We start from the raw sequence: 25,767 nt of genomic DNA on the forward strand, positions 1-25,767 counted from the left end.
GCTACCGATGGCTTAAAGCCTTCTGATTATGGCTTTGTGTCAACCTACATATGGCTCTATACCAACCTGATTATGGCTGTGTGCCAAACGTATTTGCCTAAGGCTATGTGCCAATATATGGTTATTGACGACTCTGTGTCGATCTCATTTACCTAGGGCTGTGTGCCAGTTATGTTACTCTAGTTGATGGCTATGTGCCTAACATAATGCAGTTATCGATGGCTTTGTGCCACGTATTACATTAAGTGGCTTTGCCACATTATCTGCTCGCGGCTCGCCACAATATTCAGATCTGGTGACTCTGTCACAATATCGATAACCGAGCAACAATCTTTTAACCGTGGAGTGTAAATTTGGGTGGGTTGAGCTATTCCCCACATAGAGTGTAGGGCTGGTATAGGTAGAGTGTAGCGATTGGTTATAGGCTGGATTGGGTTGGGATTACATTCACATTCTGATTTTGATTATGTTACCCGATCATCGATTCGATTTTGATCCTGCATTCGACATCGATTACGATTTTGATTCGCCATTCGACATCGATTCGATTCGATTCTATCACCTAATTCTAATTTTGATTTTGATTACGGTTACGATTCGATTCGATTACGATTACGATTACGATTACGATTCGATTACGATTCTAGTTCGATAATGTTCTTATTCGTAATGGGTTAAAGTCGATCTGCATCGTTCATTATAGTGGGCTAAGGCCCAATTGATCTTCGTAAGTAAGGTCAGCCACACTTTTAATTCTTTTATATGACTGATTGTTCCTTTTATAGTAGGGATTTCTGCATGAGATTTCGTAAACTCACCCGCTTATTAACCTTTCGGGTAATTTTCAGCCTTAGACGGATCGGGCTGCGAGGGGCTCGGAGGAAGCCACACACACTGTTTATGTTACAATTTTGATTATTACTTTTAAATGTTTTATGTGTGTTGTAGTAAAGCCATTGCAATTTTCTGGATTTCAAATTTGGAATTTTATTTATTGTTCTTATAATTGCTAGTATTAGAACACAGTTTTCCAAAGCAACTACTGCTGTTCAAAACATCACATAACCGTAATTGTTTTTAAATTAAGCTTCCGCAACTGCCAGGATTTTTACAAAGTTGTTAAGAATGTTATTCACCTGAGGTTTTCTAACAAGGTTTAAAAAGGGTATAAGTTTTTAATTATTAAGAAGGGTTTTTAATGGAAGCATGGTTTTCAAAAAACACTTCAATGTGACACGCCAGATTTGAGCCAAACTTCCAGGTCGGGTTTGGGGTGTTACAAGTCTTGAATAGGGATAATAACATAACTTAGGGATCTCTACGGAACAAGTTAAATGAATAAATCGTCTGATTCGGAGCCAGAATAGCAAGTACAGTCAAGGTGGATTTTTCCTTAGGTATTGTCTTAATTAAATCGATTTTCCCAAAACCAATTCCCCAATTCCATTCTCTGTGAATTCTTAGTTTAGATAATTAGTTAGTTAAAACAAAAACCTATTTATTCTTAGGCTAGATAATAAAAAGACAGTCATTACTATTACTTTTAGTTCCTTTGGGTTCAACAATTCGGTCTTGCTAAAACTATACTACTGTTTGATAGGTACACTTGCCTACATCCCGATAATAGTTAGTTTCAAGAACGATTAATTATAAATATTTAAAACCTATCACGAAATAAAGCGATCAGTGTTATCAAGTTATAAGTTTAGAAGGGGTTCAGCATAAATTTATTCTGATTCAAAACTTCAGATGTAGAATGGATGATTATTTGTTTCTTCGAGAGAGTGTGTGTATACTAAGAATGTAATATCCCGAATTAGGGCCTAATCAGAATAGTGGTTTTGTGACCACAAATTTGAGATAGAAATAATTATTTTAAAATTATTTTGAGGTTTATGATATGATTGCATGATTGTGTGAAAATTTCGTGATGAAATTCTATGCATAAAGTGCTTAAGTTGAGATTAGGGACTAAATCGAATAATTTGCAAAACTTGCATTCTAGAAGTTTTTAGTATGAAATTGCTTTGGAATATTAATGAGGAGGTCTTAAATAGCAATTTGACCAATTTCTAAGTCTATGGACAAAAATTGGACATGGATGGAATTTTTGGAAAGTTTAGTAGTAAGGGCATTTTGGTCATTTAGTTATTAAAATGAATTAAAAACAAAATTAAAAGCCAATTTTTGTCCATCATCTTCATTAGGCCGAAATTTCAAGGGTTCTCCATAGCTAGAGTTTGTTTCAAGCTCTCAAGCTCCATAGTAAGTGATTCGAAGCCCCGTTTTTAATGTTTTTTACGTTTTTAGAATCCCGGTAGCTCGATTTAGCTTATGTTAGCAATAATTCGACCCAGGGTTCATATTTGGAAAAATACCCATCGGTGAAATTTGTGAAATTTGGTGTTTTATGCTAGAGTATGAGGTTTTAAATTATGTTAAACAACTTGTGCTACTCGAATTTAAGTGAAAACATTTAAAAGGGCTTCATCGGTAAAAATACCTAATAGTCATAACTGCATGTTAGAGTGTGAATTTGATGCTGTCATAGAAGGGAAAATGATCAGCATGTCATAAAACATAAGAATAAGGGCTGAAATTAAATTCCCGAGCCTAGGGGCAAAATCATAATTTTGTAAAAGTTAGGGGGCAAAAATGTAATTTTTCCATAATATGATTTTTGGATTGAAATAAATAGTATGAGTGTTAAATGAACTAAATGTGTTTTTATAGATCAAGGAAGACGTGGAATCGATCGTGATCGGGGAAAAGAAAAGCTTTCAGACTAAATTATAACATTTCTAAAGTTTGCACCGAGGAAAGTTCGTGCATGAATAATTTATCGATTTTTTTATGTTATTTTATGTTGTTATCATATGAATTGGTGGTTGTCCATAGAACGACTAAATGATGGAAATTTGCAAATTTAATTAGATTGTGAATAAGTGTTAACAGTGAAAAAGGAAAGATTTTCCCGGTTGAACCTTTGGAACAGGAACAATACAAATGACCCATTATGAGTACACGTGTGTAGTACTAAGTGCAGGCTACTACGTGTACCATACTGTTAAGTCGCATGTGTAGTACTAAGTGCAGGCTACTATGCGTACTCAATGACTTCGATCACGTGTGTAGTACTAAGTGCAGGCTACTACGTGTATCAGATGGTGAGGTCATGTGTGTAGTACTAAGTGCAGGCTACTACGTGTACCAGATTGTTGGTCGCATGTGTAGTACTAAGTACAGGCTACTATGCGTATCAGATAGCTTCGGCTATAAGTGTGGAAGGGGGAAATATGTGTAAACAATGGTATATTTGTTATTTTTCCATTGAGTTCAACGGGGAAAATCGATAAAGTGGTAATATATGAAAAGTTAGGAGCTATGTGCTCAATAATTGAGCGAATTCTAGTATAACAAAAAGGACTAGGTGGAATTATGCAAGAGTGAATGTTAGAAATAAAACAGTGTTGGACAGCAGTAGTTACATGAATTTAAAAATTTACCAAAAATCATGGAAGTTGAATAAAAATGAAAATGATATATGAAAATAAATCTTAATGAGTCTATTTTCATATAAAAGAAGAAGAGGAGGCAAAAGCATTCTATATTGTGTGATATTTGAATTCTTGTGAAATAGATCCTGAATGAACTTGAGATCCCCTATTCTGACTTTATAAATTCACCATAAATTGTAAAAAAATTATTAAGAGTCATAATTTATATTCATGGATTCATTATTGAGTATATTTTTATGAAAAACAAACGGAATGGTCGTTGGAATTCTGTAGGGGGAGAAATTTGGTTCGTAATGCACAGGGGTCAGAGTAGTCATACCCTAAAATAAGGGAGACTTTAACTAATAAACTGTACTAATTTCCCCGACCAAAAATTCTAGAAAAAAATTAATAAGTATACATATGAGTCTAGTTTTAGGGAAAATTTACATAATTGAATTTCGAGTCTTTTAACCCGAGATATGATTTTTTTTAAAACCTGGACTCCAGAAAACAGCCTGTCCTGAATATGTGATTATATACTAGTATGATTGTTTGATTTGATAAATTGTATATATCAATTTCGTACTTACTTACTAAGCTATATGCTTATCTTCTTTTCTTTTTCTTATCTTATAGAGTTACTAAGCCAGCTCGGGATTTGGAGATCGTCGGAGACCCATCCACACTATCAATACTTTTTGGTACTTTGTAAACACTATTTTGGAATTATGGCATGTATAGAGGGCTGAATCATTTTGTTATATGTTATAATTAATTTGGTTTAAAATATTACTTTTCAAAATTTGATAATTTACTTGTATTTATGTATATCTGTTAATGTTATCTATTTTTGTTCAAGCTAGAAGAATTAATTATGTAAGGTCAGGTAAATATGTGAATTCATGTTTTCGTGATCTGTAATATTTCGTACCTTGTTCTGGCTTAGAACATGGGTATGAGGTGTTACATTTATTGGTATCAGAGCCAAGGTTTAGACGGTTCTTGAATTTACATACTGTGTGTGGAAGTTTATCTATACATCCCATAATTATATTATGATAGTGTGATGACTCTTGACAATTTAAATCGTGTTTTTATATAGTGAATGGATCCCGACCGAGCTGTAGCTGATGATGTAGAAAGTAATGCACCGGCTCCCGCCAAGGGACTGCACCAGTTGAGAGCAAGCATGAGACACATGATCAGGGAGATGGGGCCCGGGAAGCCTTTCTCCGTATGATGAGTAATTGGTACACAGAATTTGTTCGGGCAAATCCGAACGTTCAGCCTCCTCCACCCCCTCCTATTCCTCAACCAATTTCTGTAGTTCCTCAAGGTGCCGAAATGACAAGATTGAGCAAACCCCCAGTTGATAAAATTCGAAAGCAAAGGGCTGAAGAATTTAGGGCTAATATAGATGATGATCTCTGTAACACCCCGAACCCGAGACCGTCACCGGAGTCGAACACGAGGTGTTAATAGACTTCAACCCACTTATTGAGAGTTTCCAGACAAGCTGCCAATCTGTGTACTAGTCGCTCCAAAATTCATAACTTGAGTTTTACAACTCAAAAATCAGTTTCACAATTTTTCCTTGAAACTAGACTCATATTTCCATCTCCATATTTTTTTCTAGAATTTTTGGTCGAGCCAATTAGTACAGTTTATTAGTTAAAGTCTCCCCTGTTGCAGGGATCGACTACACTGACCTTTGTGCGTTACTAATTGGATATCTCCCTGTACAGGGCTTCAATACTGATGCCGTTTGTTTCTATAGAAACTAGACTCAGAGAGGAATCTACACATTTATGGCATGACTCCAAATTATCTCTGGTTAATTTACAATGATTTTCCAAAGTCGGGACAGGGGATCCAGAAACCGTTCTGGCCCTGTTTCACAAGAACTTTAATATCTGTTAACTTATAACTCATATGACCATTTCGTTTCTTCCATATGAAAGTAGATTCATCAAGGTACATTTACATAATTTATTTACTATTTAATACCATTCCTACTATTTTTAGTGATTTTTCAATCTCACATTACTGCTGCTGCCAGCACCTGTCACTAAAGCAACTATGCCTATTTCATGATTTCCCTTTGATCTAACCAGTGATTCATCATACATGTCACAAATCATGATCATGACTAGCCATACCAGAGGCTAATCATTATCCAACATCTCCCTACTACACTATTGCCATAACATGCATTTTAACACCAAAATAATCAACCATGGCATAAGGCATGGAAATCGAATTACCAAGACTTGTGACTTAACATTGGAGAACTAAATCCAACCGAGCATTTATGCCATTTTCGCATGGCTAAAAGTTTACATACCAAAGTTCAACAAAGCATATTAGCCTATACATGCCAAAATGTTCTCCTAAACTGACTACACAAAAAATACCAAAAGTTGCTAGCGGTGTGATGACTCAGATGGCGATCACGAAACACGCAAAAGGGCGAGTCCGAGAAACCTAAAATGGCGACAAGCAAACACCGGTGAGTATATAACTCAGAAGCCATAAACGTTATATTGCCGTTCAGTAATAATATACCATAAAAGAAGATAATTAATGCGGATTAAAATCCTCCATCCACACCCAAACGGTACTATAATTCTTTAGGCATTTCGGTTTGGTCTCATACCAAGCCCTACTTGATATTTCATACATTACGCCATATGACATTGCATGCATTTATTTTCGAGCATAATCACCACATAGATCAAGACTTACCAAACCAAAATTCCAAATATAAATAAAATGTCCATTCCTCATGAGCTCAAGGTGTTTACTCGTACCGCTGTCCATGATTGACTCGGTAAGGCCGCGCACATAGAACATGTACGTTTATTAGAGGATGTGCAATAAGCCCGCACACTTAGTGCTTAATAGTCGAACTCGCACACTTAGTGCTATATAATCAAACTTGCACACTTAGTGCTGTATAATTTGAACTCGCACACATAGTGCCAATTTGTGATTTTAAATGTTTACACCCGCACACTTAGTGCCGAAACCGATCATTCAATACATCTCACCTCTTTTCTTTCAATTCAATATTTTTATCACCACATACATACATGTTTATATATATTCTACCATTCCATTCAGCATCATTACTTGGACATTACGACCCTTTAAATTAGTACAAAATAAGTGCTTAATGACTTACCTTATATCGGATGAAATGATTCCCAATCTACTACTCGATTATCTTTGCTTTGCCTTTGCTCGGTTCTCCCTCTTTGATGTCTTGATCTAAAATGAATACATTTAGTAGTTTAATCTTCTTGCTGGATTTTTATGTGTATAATTTAATTGTTTTCACCCCATTTCACAACCATCTTTGTTCAAAATATCAAAATCTCAACCAACATTTGTTTAATGCTTCAAGGCCGAATGCATGGTCACCATTAAGCTAATCTAGTCTCAAGTATTTTAATCCTAACATACAACATCATGAATCAACTCAACCTTATAAGCCAATATTACTCCTACAATCGATTGTAAGGAGTTAACAAAGAAAATATATTTTCACAAACATATACACCCATATGGCCGATTTTACCAAATCAAATTTAACCTTACCTATCTCAAATTTTCATTTCATACTATCATCCCCATGACATAGCAAGGTTTTGAATCATGGACTAATTAGAACTAAAACTAGCAACTAAGAACATGCATGAATCTCATGGCACCATATCAAACATACCTTAATCTAGATACAAGGATGGCCAACCTATTCCAAACCAACCATGAGCAAGGACCCTTTCTTCTCCCTTGAGATTTTCGGCCAAAGGATGAAAAAAGATAAACAAAGCTTTTTTTGTTTTTCTTTCTCACTTGCACGGCAATGGGGAGGGAGGGAAAGCCTTCACACACACTTTTTTTTTTTCATTTTTTTATTACTCATGCACCTTATTTTATCTATTTCAACATAAAACACTCACCCAACATGTTTCATGACATGTCTTGCCCATGCTTCCTTGTCATGGCCGGCCACTAGCACTTGGGGGATTTTGACATGCAAGTCCTCCTTTGACTACATGTACTATTAGGTCCTTATAGATTAGCCTATCATTTTCAAAAGTGTCATACAAGTCCTACTAACTGAATTCACATGCAATCGACTAAACCAAGCTTGAAATTTTCACACATTCGTAAATACATATTCTAGACAATAAATATTACGTTCAAACATTTCGGTGACTCGGTTTAGTGGTCCCGAAACCACTTCCCGACTAGGGTCAATTTTGGGCTGTCACAACTCTCCCCCACTTAAGGAATTTTCGTCCCGAAAATCTTACCATAAATGAGTTTGGGTAACGCTCTTTCATAGAATTCTCGGGTTCCCAAGTAGCTTCTTCCATCCCGTGTTTGAGCCATAACACTTTTACTAACGGAACCCTTTTGTTTCGCAACTCCTTCACTTCACGAGCTAGGATACGAATCGGTTCTTCTTCATAACTCATATCGGCTTGAATTTCAATCTCGGAGGGGTTTATTACATGCGAAGGATCGGATCGGTAACGTCGAAGCATCGAAACGTGGAAAACGTTGTGGATCCTTTCGAGTTCAGGGGGTAAAAGCAACCTATACGCTACTGGGCCGACTCGTTCGGAGATCTCATATGGCCCAATGAATCTCGGACTCAATTTGCCCTTACGGCCAAATCGAGTATCTTTTCGGGTGATACCTTAAGAAACACTTTGTCTCCCACGATACTCAATATCTCTTCGTTTTAAATCCGCGTCGACTTGACGATCGATGCTACTTTCGGACTCTCACGAATTATACTTACTTTCAAAGCATCTTTAATCAAATCCACTCGAAAATTTTACTTTCACCGAGCTCGGTCCAAAACAATGGTGTACGGCATTTTCGACCATACAAAGCCTTGTAAGGCGCCATCTTAATGCTTGACTGAAAACTATTGTTGTGCGAATTCAATCAAGGGTAAATACTGTTCCCATGAACCACTAAACTCGAGGATGCAACATCTCAACATATCCTCAAGTATCCGAATTATCCGCTCAGATTGACCATCGGTTTGGGGATGAAAAGCGGTGCTAAAATGCGTTTGGTACCCAAAGCTTCTTGCAATTTCTTCCAAAATCGTGAGGTGAATCTCGGATCTCTGTCCGACACAATAGAAATCGGTACCCCGTGTAATCTCACAATCTGAGAAACATACAATTCAGCTAGCTTATCCAATGAAAAATCCGTGCGTGCGGGGATAAAGTGAGCCGACTTAGTCAATCTATCAACGACGACCCAAATTGCATCTTTCTTGCTTGCCGACAACGGCAAGCCAGATACAAAATCCATCGTGACTCGTTCCCATTTCCATTCAGGTATCATGATTGGTTGAAGCAAACCAAAGGGCACTTGATGTTCCGCCTTTACTTGCGACATACTAAGCACTTCAAACAAAGTTGGAAATGTCTCGTTTCATACCATGCCACCAAAACGGTGTCTCGTGTCGTTGTACATTTTCGTACTCCCGGGTGAATTGACATTCGGCTACAATGAGCTTCGTTCGAATCGTAGAAATGAGTTCGAATTTCGGGGACACACTGGCGATTTCGAACCTCAAACAATCGTCATCATCAACTTGAAACTCGATTCCAAATTGAAACACATTCGCCCGTTTTGCAACCAATTCAAAGATCGACTTTTTGAGCTTCACGAATCGATGAGTCAACAGAGGTTTGGCCTTTAATTCCATCACTAGTACATTGTCGGATAGAAACAGACAAGTGTACATTCATCGCTCGTAAGGCAAACAGTGATTTACGACTTAGGGCATCCGCAACCACATTAGCCTTTCCCGGGTGATAGTCAATGACAAGCTCGTAATCTTTTAACAACTCGAGCCAACGTCTTTGTCGCAGATTTAAGTCTCTTTGAGTCATCAAATATTTGAGACTTTTGTGATCCGAGTACACATGGCACTTCTCACCCAATAAGTAATGTCGCCATATTTTCAAGGCGAATACGATGGCAGCCAATTCGAGATCATGGGTCGGGTAATTTTTCTCATGTGGCTTTAATTGTCTCGACGCATAGGCCACAACTCGACCTCCTTGCATCAATACACAACCCAACCCAAGTAGGGATGCGTCACTATACATGACAAACTTTTTGCCTGATTCGGGTTGCACTAAAACTGGAGCTTCAGTCAAATAAGTTTTCAGTTGATCGAAATCTTTCTGACATTTTTCCGTCCATTCGAACTTAACATCTTTTTGAAGTAGCTTCGTCATGGGTGTGGCTATCATTGAGAAACCTTTTACAAACCGTCGGTAGTAGCCGGCAAGTCCCAAAAAGCTCGAACCTCGGTAGTATTTCTGGAGGCTTCCAAATAAGTATGGCTGAAATTTTGCTCGGGTCGACTCGAATACCCGATGCCGATACCACATGACCCAAGAAGCTAACCTCTCTTAACCGAACTCGCACTTGTGAACTTAGCATATAACCGCTTATCCCGTAAAATTTGCAACACTAATCTCGGTGTTCAAGATGTTCGGTCTCATTTCTTGAATAGACCAAGATGTCATCAACGAACACAACTACTGAACCGGTCCAAATCTTTGAAGATCCGATTCATCAAATCCATGAATACCGCGAGGGCATTAGTGAGCCCGAACGGCATCACTAAGAACTCGTAGTGACCGTACCTCGTTAAAAAGCGGTTTTGGAGTACGTCCAAATCTCGAATCCATGAATGATAATAACCCGATCTCAAATCTATCTTCGAAAACACTGAGGCTCCCTTTAGTTGATCGAACAAATCATCAATATGCGGTAGCAGATATTTATTCTTTATCGTCACTTTATTCAGCTGACGATAGTCAATACACAATCTCATGGTTTCGTCCTTCTTTTTCACAAACAACACTGGTGCACCCCAAGGTGAGAAACTTGGTCGAGCGAAACCTCTATCCGTCAATTCTTGCAACTGAGCCTTCAACTCCTTCAACTCGGTTGGTGCCATACGATACGGAGCTATAAATATTGGCGTAGTCCCAGGTACAAGCTCAATACTAAACTCTATCTCCCGCACAGGTGGCAAACCCGGTAATTCTTCGGGAAAAACGTCCGGGTATTCACTAACCACCGGCACAGATTCGGGTTTCTTTTCTAACTCTTTGTCACCAAGTACATGCGCAAGGTACGCCGCGCACCCTTTCTTACGTATTTCGAGCCAACATTGACGATATCGCGGTGCAACCCCTTTAAGTCCGTAGACTCAACTCGGATCATCTCGTTATTTGCGCTTTGAAGTCAACGGTTTTTCTTTTGCAATTCACCACCGCGTCATATCGGTCAACCAGTCCATACCAAGAATAACGTCGAATTCATCAAATGGTAATAGCATCAAATCGGTAGGAAATGTAATTCTCGGATCATTAGGGGCATCTCTTACACACTTTGTCAACAAGCGCATATTGACCCAAGGATTTGACACTCGAATTACGAACTCAGTAGACTCAATAGGCAGAGTCTTACTGGATGCTAAAGTCTCACATACATAAGAATGAGTAGAGCCAGGGTCAATTAATGCAATTACATTAGTATCAAAAAGAGTGAAAGTACCGGTGATAACATCGGGAGGATGCTTCCTCTCGTGCATGGATGGCATATGCCCTAGCGAGTCTGGTCTCGGATCGAATAGCCGCACCAGTGGCCCTCTCGACTATCACTCCTACCTCCTGAAATTCTTGGTGGTCTACCTCTAGTTGTCATTCCACTAGGTCTTGCACCTTGCATCCTATGCTTCTCATCAAGCTCGTGTAATCTCGAATGAAGTGGTCCTTGAACCGCATCCATAACAGCCCTGTTAGTAGACTTACCCCAACATTCACCTATGTGTCTTCTTCCACATTGGGGGCATTCGGTTTCTCTTGACGGTTATTGCCCACACTAGCCACCAAGTAGCTCGGGAGTCCATCGATGGTCGTGCTCTAATGGAAATTCCTGATCGTCCTCGATTTATTAGTGTCCTCCACGAACTTCTTTACAGTCGAGAACGGAGCTTTACCCATCGATCTCTTACGATAGTCTTTAGCTTCAAATTCAGCCTTCTTCTTCTCCTTTCCAAGTTCTTCCGCCTTGCAGGCTCGTTCGACTAGCGTCACGAACTCCTTTATCTCCAAAATACCCACTAGTAGTTTTAAATCTTCATTCAATCCTTCTTCAAATCTTTTGCACATAGCAACCTCATCGGCCACACACTCCCGAGCATACCGACTAAGTCTTACGAACTCATGTTCGTATTCAGGTACTGTCATACGGCCTTGCTTGAGTTCCAAGAATTCCTTACGCTTTTGATCGATGAACCGTTGACTAATATACTTCTTTCGAAATTACATTTGAAAGAAATCCCAAGTAACTCGCTTCGTTTGGGACTATGGAGATCAAAGTCCTCCACCAATAGTAAGTGAGTCTCGTAACAAGGATATAGCACACTTTAGACATTCATCGGTGTGCATGATAGTTCATCAAACACCGAATGGTGTTATCAAGCGAACTTCGGCTCTTTCGGCATCATCGGAACTATGGCCTTAAACTCCTCAGCCCGCGCTTTCTAATCAAGTCTGGTGGCTTACTCGGCCTCATAGGATCGATGAATCGATGGCATTACGGGCTCTTGGGGTGGATTATTCAAATTCGGAATTGTTGGACAGTAGGATTGGTTCGGGCATATTATGCTACCCACTCATTCATCATGGTAAAGAAGGCTTGTTTTGCCTCCTCACCTTGATTATTCGCAGATGACTGAGGTTCAACAGGTGGCGTCCCTTGTGCGAGAGCAGCCGCTACACTTTCAACGTCATCCGCCAAGGTTCTCTCTACACGGGATCCATTTACTAATCAAAACAAAAATTTTAACCGTCGAAGTCATCACACATTTAAACATTAACATTAAGGCATGTATAGCTAGACTCATACGCGCTATGGTAGTCCTAGAACCGACTAAACCATAGCTCGATAACAATAAAATGTAACACCCGAACCCGAGACCGTCACACCGAGTCGAACACGAGGTGTTAACAGACTTCAACCCACTTATTGAGAGTTTCGGACAAGCTGCCAATCTGTGTACTAGTCGCTCCAAAATTCATAACTTGAGTTTTACAACTCGAAAATCAGTTTCGCAATTATTCCCTGAAAATAGACTCAAATTTCCATCTACATATTTTTTTCTAGAATTTTTGGTCAAGCCAATTAGTACAGTTTATTAGTTAAATTCTCCCCTGTTGCAGGGATCGACTACACTGACCTTTGTGCGTTACGAATTGGATATATCCCTGTAAAGGGCTTCAATACTGATACCGTTTGTTTCTATAGAAACTAGACTCAGAGAGGAATCTACAAATATATGGTATGACTCCTAATTATCTCTGGTTAATTTACAATGATTTTCCAAAGTCGGGACAGGGGATCCAGAAACCGTTCTGGCCCTGTTTCACAAGAACTTTAATATCTGTTAACTTATAACTCATATGACCATTTCGTTTCTTCCATATGAAAGTAGATTCATCAAGGTACATTTACATAATTTATTTACTATTTAATACCATTCCTACTATTTTTAGTGATTTTTCAATCTCACGTTACTGCTGCTGCCAGCACCTGTCACTAAAGCAACTATGCCTATTTCATGATTTCCCTTTGATCTAACCAGTGATTCATCATACATGTCACAAATCATGATCATGACTAGCCATACCAGAGGCTAATCATTATCCAACATCTCCCTACTACACTATTGCCATAACATGCATTTTAACACCAAAATAATCAACCATGGCATAAGGCATGGAAATCGAATTACCAAGACTTGTGACTTAACATTGGAGAACTAAATCCAACCGAGCATTTATGCCATTTTCGCATGGCTAAAAGTTTACATACCAAAGTTCAACAAATCATAGTAGCCTATACATGCCAAAATGTTCTCCTAAACCGACTACACAAAAAAATACCAAAAGTTGCTAGCCGGTGTGATGACTCCGATGACGATCACGAGCACGCAAAAGGGACGAGTCCGAGAAACCTAAAATGGCGACAAGCAAACACGGGTGAGTATATAACTCAAGAAGCCATAAGCGTTATATTGCCGTTCAGTAATAATATACCATAAAAGAAGATAATTAATGCAGGATTAAAATCCTCCATCCACACCCAAACGGTACTATAATTCTTTAGGCATTTCGGTTTGGTCTCATACCAAGCCCTACTTGATATTTCATACATTACGCCATATGACATTGCATGCATTTATTTTCGAGCATAATCACCACATAGATCAAGACTTACCAAACCAAAATTCCAAATATAAATAAAATGTCCATTCCTCATGAGCTCAAGGTGTTTACTCGTACCGCTGTCCATGATTGACTCGGTAAGGCCGCGCACATAGAACATGTACGTTTATTAGAGGATGTGCAATAAGCCCGCACACTTAGTGCTTAATAGTCGAACTCGCACACTTAGTGCTATATAATCAAACTTGCACACTTAGTGCTGTATAATTTGAACTCGCACACATAGTGCCAATTTATGATTTTAAATGTTTACACCAGCACACTTAGTGCCGAAACCGATCATTCAATACATCTCACCTCTTTTCTTTCAATTCAATATTTTTATCACCACATACATACATTTTTATATATATTCTACCATTCCATTCAGCATCATTACTTGGACATTACGACCCTTTAAATTAGTACAAAATAAGTGCTTAATGACTGACCTTATATCGGATGAAATGATTCCCAATCTACTACTCGATTATCTTTGCTTTGCCTTTGCTTGGTTCTCCCTCTTTGATGTCTTGATCTAAAATGAATACATTTAGTAGTTTAATCTTCTTGCTGGATTTTTATGTGTATAATTTAATGGTTTTCACCCCATTTCACAACCATCTTTGTTCAAAATATCAAAATCTCAACCAACATTTGTTTAATGCTTCAAGGCCGAATGCATGGTCACCATTAAGCTAATCTAGTCTCAAGTATTTTAATCCTAACATACAACATCATGAATCAACTCAACCTTATAAGCCAATATTACTCCTACAATCGATTGTAAGGAGTTAACAAAGAAAATATATTTTCACAAACATATACTGTGACAACCCGAATTAGGGCCTAATCGGAATAGTGGTTTCGTGACCACAAATCCGAGATAGAAATAATTGTTTTATAATTATTTTGGGGTTTATGATATGATTGCATGATTGTGTGAAAATTTCGTGATGAAATTCTATGCCTAAAGTGCTTAAATTGAAAGTAGGGATTAAATCGAATAAGTTGCAAAATTTGCATCCCGAAGTTTTAGTATGAAATTGTTTTGGAATATTAATTAGGAGGTCTTAAATAGCAATTTGACCAATTTTAAGTTCATGGACAAAATTAGGACATGGAAGGAATTTTGAAAGTTTAGTAAGGAGGGCATTTTGGTCATTTGGATATTAAATGAAATAAAATGGGAAAAATAACACAAAATTGATCATCATCCTCCTTAGTTGCTGCGAATTCTCCCTCTCTCCATAGCTAGGGTTTCTTCAATTTTCAAGCTCCATAGTAAGTGATTCCAAGCCCGTTTTAATGTTCTTTACGTTTTGGAATCCGGAAGCTCGATTAAGCTTATGCTAGTAATAATTTAACCTAGGGTTCACATTTGGAAAAATACCTATAGGTGAAATTTGTGTATTTTGATGTTTTATGATAGAATATGAGGTTTTAAATTATGTTAAATAACTTGTGCTACTCGGTTTTAAGTGAAAACGAGTAAAAGCAGCATAATCGGTAAAAATACCTATTGTTCATAACTATATGATAGAGTGAGAATTTGATGTTGTTGTAGAAGAGAAAATGTTCAGCATATCATAAAATATAAGAATAAGGGCTGAAATTAAATTCCGAGCCTAGGGCAAAATTGTAATTTTGAAAAGTTAGGGGCAAAAATGTAATTTTTCCATGATGTGATTTTGGATTGAAATAAATAGTATGAGTATTAAATGAGCTAAATGTGTTATTATAGATCAAGAAAGACGCGAATTGATCTCGAGCGGGGAAGGAAAAGTTTTGGACTAAATTGCAAAATTTCCACATTTTGCACCAAGGTAAGTTTGTATGTAAATATTACAATAATTTCATGTACATTCTTATATTTCAGCCTATTATATAAATATACTAGCTGATGTTAAAATATAAATCGACTATTGGAAGAATGGAAATAAATATAGAGAGAGAGATCCGGTTGAACATTCGGAGATCGAATGAAATAGAGGGAGCGTAGCTAGGTCACATGTATGATGCTGAGTGCACATCATGTGTACAAGAAAGCTACGAGACACCTCAGTAGTAGCTAGGTCACATGTGTGATACGAGATGTATCCCATGTAGACAAGAGAGCTACGTGAAAGATAAATGTAGCTAGGTCGCATGCGTGATTCCAAGTGAAGGACACCATGTAGACAAGAGAGCTACGTGAAAGATAAATGTAGCTAGGTCGCATGCGTGATTCCAAGTGAAGGACACCATGTAGACAAGAGAGCTACGAGACAAATCGGTTGGGTCGCATGAGTGGTACTAAGTGTTCACCATGTGTACAAGAGAGCCGAACTAAGCGAAGTATGATGGTGGGGTGTGTCTTTGAAACCATTAAATATCGAGGATTGATCCGAATTGTTCAACGGGATGGTTTTGTGGTGATATTGTGGTTTGGACCTACACTTATGGTGAATGAAATGTGGTGAAAATGATTTGTGGTATATACATATATAAGATAAAATGAGGTTAGCATAAAGAATGTGTGAAAGAGTGAAATTAGCATTAAAACTGTTTTTAGATGGTAGCAGTGACGTGATTTTGAAAAATCACCAAAAATAGGAGGAATATAATTAGAGGTTGAATGAGATGTGAAATTAAAGTTTAATGAGTCTACTTTCATATAAAAGAAACAGAGCAAGCAAAGGAATTCTATATTTTGAGATATTTACAATTGTATGTGACTTGCTCAGGATGAATACGTGATCCCCTGTTCCAACTTTGAAAAATCATTAAAAATTGTACAAAGAAAATTAAGAAATATAGTTTACATGCCTAAATTTCTTATTGAGACTAGTTTTAAATGAAACAGACTTCAGGGTTGTTTGAATTGTGTACTGAGAGAAATTCAATTTGTAGTGAACAGAGGTCAGATCAGTCGAGCTGTGTAACAGGGGAAACTTTAACTAATAAACTGTACTAATCGGCTGAACTAAAAATTATAGAAAAAAATTATCAAAAATCTTTATGAGTCTAGATTCAGGGAAATTTTACGGATTTGAATTTCGAGTTTTGTAACTCGAGTTATGATTTATTTAGTGAATATGACGCAGCAGAGACAGCTTAAACAAAGTGGAATGAATAGTGAAGTTAAAGTAGATATACTTGAATTGTTGTGTAAACATGTTAGATTTTTTTTATTAGTATTTACATACTTACTTACTAAGCTATAAGCTTACTTTGTTTCTCTCTTTTGTCTTATAGTGTTCTTGACTTGCTCGGGAGTTAAGGATCGTGAAGATCTACCCGCACTATCATACTTTAGGGTATTTGAACTAAACGTTTTGAATTATGGCATGTATAGTAGGCTTAATTATTTTGTTACGTGTCATATTTGTCTAGGTTTAAAATATTAGTTACAGATTTCGACCAGCTAATTTGTACAAGCCATTAAAGTTGGCTAATATTGTTCAAGACATATATTATACGATGCACTATCAAATTGGATGACATATTTATATTTGGTTATGTTTAATGGTATGTGTTATGTTCGGTAATACCTTGTATCTGTTCCTACGACGATAACGGGTAAGGGTGTTACATTTAGTGGTATCGAGCTATGGTTTAGTCGGTTCTCGGACTAATAAAGTGTGTGTAAAAGTCTAGCTATACATGCCATAAAAATATTGTGATAGTGTGGTGACTCTGATTATTCTAAAGCGTGTTTTGTTTTAATATAGCAATGGATTACGAAGGAACTGCGGTGATGATGTTGCTAGTAATGTGCGGCTCCCGCACAAGGGACCGCTACTGTGGAAAGTAGACTGAGACATTGAGACAAGGAGATGAGGCTCGGGATGCCTTTCTCCAAATGATGAACAATTGGTATCTTGAATTTATTCGAGCAAATCCAAATGCTCAACCTCCTCCACCCCTCCTATACCTCGACGATTCTGTAGCTGCTCAAGGTATAGATTTGGTAAGAATGAACAAGCCTCCGGTTGACAAGATTCGAAAACAAGGGGCGAAGAGTTTAGAGCAAAGGTCGATGATGATCCCGAGAAAGCGGAATTCGGCTTGAAAATTCTACCGTGTATTTGATGAGCTCTCATGTACACCGAGGAATGCTTAAAGTGTCTTTGTATCACTTTTGAGAGATTCGACTTACCACCGGTGGAAGACTTTGGTTGCAGTGGTGCCAAAAGAAAAAGTTACTTGGGATTTCTTCCAGAAGAATTTAGAAAGAAATACATAAGTCAGCGATTTATTGATCAAAAACGGAAGGAGTTCCTTGAATTGAAGCAGGGGAAAATGTCTGTAGCAGAGTATGAACGCGAATTTGTAATTGGTATGATCAGGGAGATGGGGCCTGGGAAGCCTTTCTCCGTATGATGAGTAATTGGTACACAGAATTTGTTCGGGCAAATCCGAACGTTCAGCCTCCTCCACCCCCTCCTATTCCTCAACCAGTTTCTGTAGTTCCTCAAGGTGCCGAAATGACAAGATTGAGCAAACCCCCAGTTGATAAAATTCGAAAGCAAAGGGCTGAAGAATTTAGGGCTAATATAGATGATGATCTCTGTAACACCCCGAACCCGAGACCGTCACCGGAGTCGAACACGAGGTGTTAACAGACTTCAACCCACTTATTGAGAGTTTCCAGACAAGCTGCCAATCTGTGTACTAGTCGCTCCAAAATTCATAACTTGAGTTTTACAACTCGAAAATCAGTTTCGCAATTTTTCCCTGAAACTAGACTCATATTTCCATCTCCATATTTTTTTCTAGAATTTTTTGTCGAGCCAATTAGTACATTTTATTAGTTAAAGTCTCCCCTGTTGCAGGGATCGACTACACTGACCTTTGTGCGTTACTAATTGGATATCTCCTGTACAGGGCTTCAATACACCGAGGTTGGGATTCGATTTTAGGAAGTACGCTCGGTGGCTTTACCACGATTCAAATATTAGTGGCTACGCCATGTTTACCGCTATTAGTAGTTTTGCTATGTTACTATTAGTAGTAGCTACGCCGATATTGGTTAGTTGGTCGGGTGGGTCATTTAATCCCTACATGGTGAGTTGGTTGGTACCGTGGTGAGCAAGATGGATTACCGGGTTGCATACCTATATTGCGATTATACTATTTTAGGCATAGGCCCACATCATATCAAGATAGGCTTAGGCCCACACTGCATCATAATGAATAGGCTCGTGCCTGACCATTACTTGATGCACTGCTATCATGACCGATAGGAATTACACTCGAAGTTTTCAGAACTCGCCTTATTTTAACTGTAGGTAATCCCCACCTAGACGATTTGGAACCTCGAGGGACTCGTGTCGCCACACGTCCGCAGATTGGTTGTTAATAACTCAATTTATTTAAGCTTTCATATTTGGTTTTCGCTTGTAATAAGGCTATTTTGGGTTTTTAACTTTAATGGGCTTTTGATTTCTTATATTAAATCGCTAGTCTAGGAAAACTCAAGTTTTCAAACTATTCACGGTTTTCTAAAGAACACGAGCTTTAAACAACAAAGTTTTCAAAAGAGTTCGCGAAAGTTGAATTAATATCCCAAAGGCAAATATTTTGAGCAAACGTATGTGATGAGATGATTTTCTAACCCCGCATAAAAGGTTTTACTTTTAGAAATAAACTTTTACCGACAACCTCATTTTTGAACGATGCTTTGATACAACACACTAGATTCTACTGTAGCGGCTTCTAGGCTCGGTTTTAGGTGTTACAACTTCATCATGCTTTGATATCTGAATAATGGTGAAATAGATTTTTGATGACTTTGCATCGGGATTATCTCTTATCATTGAAAAGATAGATGTTATCCTCATTGTTGACCCAATAAGTCTTTCTATATGCATGGATTTCTCTTTGATAAATCAACCGAGTTATTCATTCGAGACTATCGGCCCACATGGTGCCGCTTATCATTGCTTCGCATTGAAATCTAAAATTTATATGGTAATTCGGGAGAAGCTACAAGTAATGGGTAATGGGTTTTGAAGATTCTTGAAATATTTATTTATTCCTCTGCTTTAGAGTTTGAAAACAACTAAGAAAGATTGTTATTATTTGACAAATTATTAGGTGACTTTAAAAGTGATATTGTATGAGGTATTGTATGTGGCGCTTATCTAACTCGTTATTCAAGATCCGCTTTGAGTAAATGATTCATGAGATAGATATCATCGTGAAATTAAGAAAATGAAAGTAATTCAAAGACAGCTTATAAATAGCTTGGCTTAATATGATGTATAGAAAGACAAATTAGAATCTTAGTTGTGAAATTTAATAGATATGAAATTGGTAGCCTGCAGAATTTGAAATATACTATGTGGAAGTTAAATCTTTAAAATACTTTCGGTAAGATTTTGGGGATGAAAATCCTCGTGGGGAGAGTTGTAACATCCCGCTTTAGACCCTATTCAAACAAAGGAATTGGGCCATGAGTCCGAGTCAAAAAATATTTTAATATTATTTTACGTGTTTATAATATGTGAATTGATATTTGTGAAAATTTTATGAAAATTTTATCGCTTGTGTGCCGATTTACTAAAAAGGACTTAATCGAGTAAAGCGTAAAAGTTGCATTCTATTTGATAAAAGTATTTATTAGCTATGGCTTTTAAAGTGGGAATCCTCAAATGGTAATTAAATCATTTGAAAGGCTAGTGGACATTTATGACCTTGGTTTATATGTTTTAAAGAATATTTTAGTAAGGTTATAATAGTAAAATAATTATTAAAGGTTAATAAATAAAACCAAAATGAATTTAGTCCATATTTTATCATCTTTAGTCGAATGTAATGAAGAAGAAAGCCATTTATGGAGTTTTAAGGTTCGACCATGGTTGTTCTTCGATTATGGTATGTGTTTTGTTTTTTATAATTTCACGCGTTTTGTGATCATTGCTTAGTGTTTTATCAAGCCCATGCCTCAATTTCGATTTAGTTGATGATTTTGAAATATGCCATTGATGAAATTGTGAGCTTTGTGATGTTATTTGTTGGAAAATAAAAGATATGTATTGGGTTGATATATTTTGTCAATGAATTTTGATGAATTTGTGTAATTGGGGCTAACTTGTAAAATGAGATTTTGAGGACTAAAATAAGAAATAAATGAAATTTAGGGCCTGCTTGAACACCATAAAGTATCGACTAAGCATGGGTGTATAGAAATATTCATGGAATTTTGATGAAAAGAGCTATTTGAGCTAATTTGTAAAAAATACTATTTTAAAGGACTAAAATGTGAAATAAAGGAAATGTATGGACTTGTATGAGAGTCATGAAAATTCTAAGCTTGTGTACAAGCAAATTTTGCATATTGTTGATTTTGTGAAAGGTGGACTAAATTGTCAAAGTGTGAAAATGTAAGGGCTAAAATGTAAAGTGCCCTAAATATGTGTATATGGATTATATTGAATGAAATGAATGATTGAATGGTTGAATTTGTATTGTATTAGATCAAGAACAAAGAAAATCAAACTTAGATCGTGGAAGCCCAAGGTAGTTGAATAGTCAACTCGCTTTATCCAAAATCCGTCTAGGTAAGTCAAATTACAATTATGTGTTAATTGAAATAAATTCGCATATATAAACCGTAATCGTGATTGGATGTCCTTGAGTGCCCGATGAATATCTTTGTAGAAAAGTATGATAATATGTTAATATTTGAAAAGGTTTGTATGCTTCTAAGAAAAGTTGACATTTGTTTGAGATATCGTGCAAGACCGTGTTCGGGACACATGCCTCATTGAGATTTACGATAAGACCATGTATGGGACATCGCATCGTGATCCGATTTCGTAAGACCCTATTTGGGGCGAGGCATCGATATTGAATTACATGTAAGACCACGTCCGGACGTTGGCATTGTACTTGATCATGAGCATTTGTATCGCTTTCGAACCGTCTATGACAAACAGCATTTAAATATGAGTATATGAAATGTATAACCTATGCGTGTATGTTTGTATCGTACTAAATTTTCGTGATATGAAAAACTCTCTCTCTAAGTATGTATAGAATTGGAAATGTAGCATGACATATATGCAAACAAAGGTGGTTGTTACTAATTAGTCTTTGAAATGGTTAAGAATCCTATGGTTAAATTGTACTTATATGCTTTAGTAGTTAGACCAATTGTATTTTGCTTACTAAGCTCTTTGTAGCTTACTCTATGTGATTACTCTCTGCTTTACGCTATTGTAGCTATGAAGGCTCGGGGATAGTTGAGGATTGTCACCACACTATCGATCTCATTTTGGTACATTTGGAAGTGTACATATTTTAAAGTATGGCATGTATAGGCTAGAAGGTCTATGTATTAAGTTTTGATGTGTATATATTATGCCATGAGAGTTGGCTAGCAAATGAAATGTTGTATATAGTTCTAGTATTTGGTTGATGGTGCCAAATAATGTATGGTTGTAATGTTTTATGAGCTAATATGTTTTTGTTATAATGAAGCATGTTTTGAGCATGAAATTGGTTGAAAATTGTTGTATGAATGTTGTTTAATATGGCTTGTAAAGATGACCTCTAAAAGGGGTGGCAAATTGGCTTAAATCAAGCTCTGCATGGTGCCACGGTCGTGGGACACGAATGTCATATGGCCGCAAGCTTCATTAGCTAAGTTTCACGACATAGCACACAGGCGTGTTTAATGGCCGTGGGTGAAAGTCAAGATGGTTACCTGATTTGGCACGGATAGTTCACATGGTGTGTTAATGCCCGTGAGGCACACACCGGACGCACGGCAGTGACCTCAACAAATTGGAAAAATTTTCTATGTTCAATTTTATGAATGTTTTGCTTAGCCCTAACTCGTTTTAAATGTATGTTTTAGGTCTCAGACCATATTTAGAGATGATTGCTTATGAAATGATGTTAAATAATACATGTGATTCTGAATTGGTCCAAATGTTTTATCCGTCTGTATATGCCTCGTAACCTAATCCGATGCCGCCATTTTGTTAGGGTGTTGCATTTTATTGGTATCGAGCTATGGTTTAATCTTCTAGGACTACCATAGCGATATGAGTCTAGCTATACATTTCATATTTCAATCGTGATGCGGTGATGACTCTCGACTTTGAAATGTGCTTTATATAGCAAATGGATCCCGATAGAGTCAAATGACGATGAAGAAAGCAATGTCAAGCCTCACAAGGTACTGCAGACAATGATTCTAAACCGACTCACGAGTAGCGTAGGTGTAAAGCAAGCCTTCTATCAAATGATGAATGAATGCTTCACCTAATACATTAGAACCAATCCAATCACACAACAACCTCCACCCCAGCTAATCCTTCTCAAACTCCCGATATGCCACGAGTGAATCGGCATTGAGTAGACCACCGCTGATAAGATTACAAAGTATGGGGCTAAAGAGTTTCGAGCTACAACGAATGATGATGCCGAAGAGCCAATTGTTGTAAAATACAATAAGAGTGTTTGATGAAATGTCTCGAGTCCCGAGGAATGTGTTAAATGTGCCGCTTCACTTCCGAGATAATGACGATTGGTGGAAAACTTTAATATCGGTGGTTCGAGTGAACAAGTTACGCCGATTTCTTTCAATCAATTCGTAAGAAATATATCATCAGAGATTCATTGATCAAATATAAAGAGTCTCTCGAGCTTAAACAGGTCGTATGTCTTATTGAATACGAACGTGAATTTGTTAGATTGAGCTAGCATGCCCGTGAATGTGTATCCAATGAAGCAATAATGTGCAAAAGGTTTGAAGATGGACTAAACGTCGTATGTTAGTTGGGATTTTGGAGATTAAAGAAATAGGAGTGCTTGTTGAAAGCATGTAAAGTGAAGAATTAAGTAAAGAGTAAAGAAAAGATTCTAAGCTAGAGATGCTAGAAAGAGATCTTCGAGTAGATGATTTCAGTCTATGTCAAAGAAATTTGAGATGATCAAAGTCATCCCAATGCTAATGTGGGACATTCAAACCGAGATCGAGCTAGATCACATTCAAACTTCAAAGTTCCTGCTAATTTTGTTGCAAGTGTTGGGAATGTCCAACTGAGAGACCTGAATGTAAACACTATGGTAAAAGACATCTCGAAATTGTAGTGTACCGCACTCCGAGACCGCTACTCGAGTCGAACACGAGGTGCTAACCACTAATTCATTTACTCGCAATTCAATTAAAATTTTTCCGCACGATCGCTAACTGCATCACTGTCACCTTAAAAATCATAACTTGAGTTCCACAACTCAAAATCAGATTCGTAATTTTTCCCTGAAACTAGACTCATATGTCCATCTACATATTTTTTCTTAGAATTTTGGTAGGCCAATTAGTAGTTTATTAGTTAAAGTCTCCCTATTCCAGGGTTCGACTACACTGACCTTCATGCATTACGAATGGGATATCTCCATGTACAGGGCCTAAATACTGATGCCGTTTGTTTCTATAGAAACTAGACTCAAAGACGAATCTATACATATATGGCATGACTCCTAATTATCTCTGGTTAATTTACAATGAATTTCCAAAGTCGGAACAGGGATTCCAGAAACCGTTCTGGCCCTGTTTCACAAAAACCTAAATATCTCTTAACATACAACTCATATGACCGTTTCATTTCTTCCATATGAAAGTAGATTCATCAAGGCTCATTTACATAATTTATTCACTATTTAATTCCATCTCTACTATTTTTAGTGAATTTTCACATCCACATCACTGCTGCCAGCATCTATTTTTAGGGTAGACTTTATCTAACACATAGTTTCTATGACTCAACTAACCCTCTTGCATATAGTCCAAAATATAATCAAGATGAACCATTCTAATGGCTGATCGCCAAACATTTCCATGCCTCTTAATGAGCATATACATATCGAATGATTATAACATTATGCTCAAAACATTTATAAGCATTTTCGCATGACTATCCAAAATTATACAAATCCAAAGGGTCCATGACCCACAACAAAAGGGTAGTCCTATACATTGACCAAAATATCCTCTCACTACTAGTCTATTCCATACATGCCATAAGATATTCCAAACGAAAAGTACCAAACGGTGGGTAGTGATAGTGTGACTAGTTGTCGACGATCCCCGAGCCCGTAGCTTCCAATGAGATCTATAAAACAGAGGAACAAAGTAAATAACAGAGTAAGCATTACAATGCTTAGTAAGTTTTAAAGGTCAACAGATAACAACCAAATCATAACATAGTTGTTCGTATTTTATTTCACTCTTCCTTCTAGCATACTATCCCTTCCAATATGCACATATCATCATATACAATAGGCGATAAACTCTCACATAAAAGTGAGCTCATGTGACATAGATATATCGATGATTTCACATAACCTCTCACACTAAACCGATGTCACATAATCATAGGAATAGTCCCATAGATTGCTCTCAGTGCATCATATATAAACTTGGAGTACATACTGCTTAACCTTTATTATGTATATTTATAAGCAATTTACACGGTCTTACCCGACATAATCTCCACATGTAGTCATCGGGTCTTACCGGACATAATCTCCACATCGGTCATCGGGTCATACCCGACATAATCTCCACGTAGTCATCGGGTCTCACCGGAACATATTTCCAAGTTTCATGTACATTTAATCACATGTTACAATAAATACATTAGCCATTCGGCTTTACCACACATACATATCACACATATATTTCACATTAGCCATTCGGTTTACCACATATATCACACATATATTTCACATTCATCACATCGCCATTAGGCCTTATCACATATATATACACCTTCACATTCATCACATCGCCATTAGGCCTTATCACATATATACTCTTTCACATTCATCACATTGGCCATTAGGCCTTATCACATGTATATACACTTTCACATTCATCACATTGGCCATTAGGCCTTATCACATATATACTCTTTCACATTCATCACATTGGCCATTAG

The sequence above is a fragment of the Gossypium arboreum genome, chromosome 6 (genome assembly GCF_025698485.1).
Source record: "Gossypium arboreum isolate Shixiya-1 chromosome 6, ASM2569848v2, whole genome shotgun sequence".
Taxonomy (NCBI): domain Eukaryota; kingdom Viridiplantae; phylum Streptophyta; class Magnoliopsida; order Malvales; family Malvaceae; genus Gossypium; species Gossypium arboreum.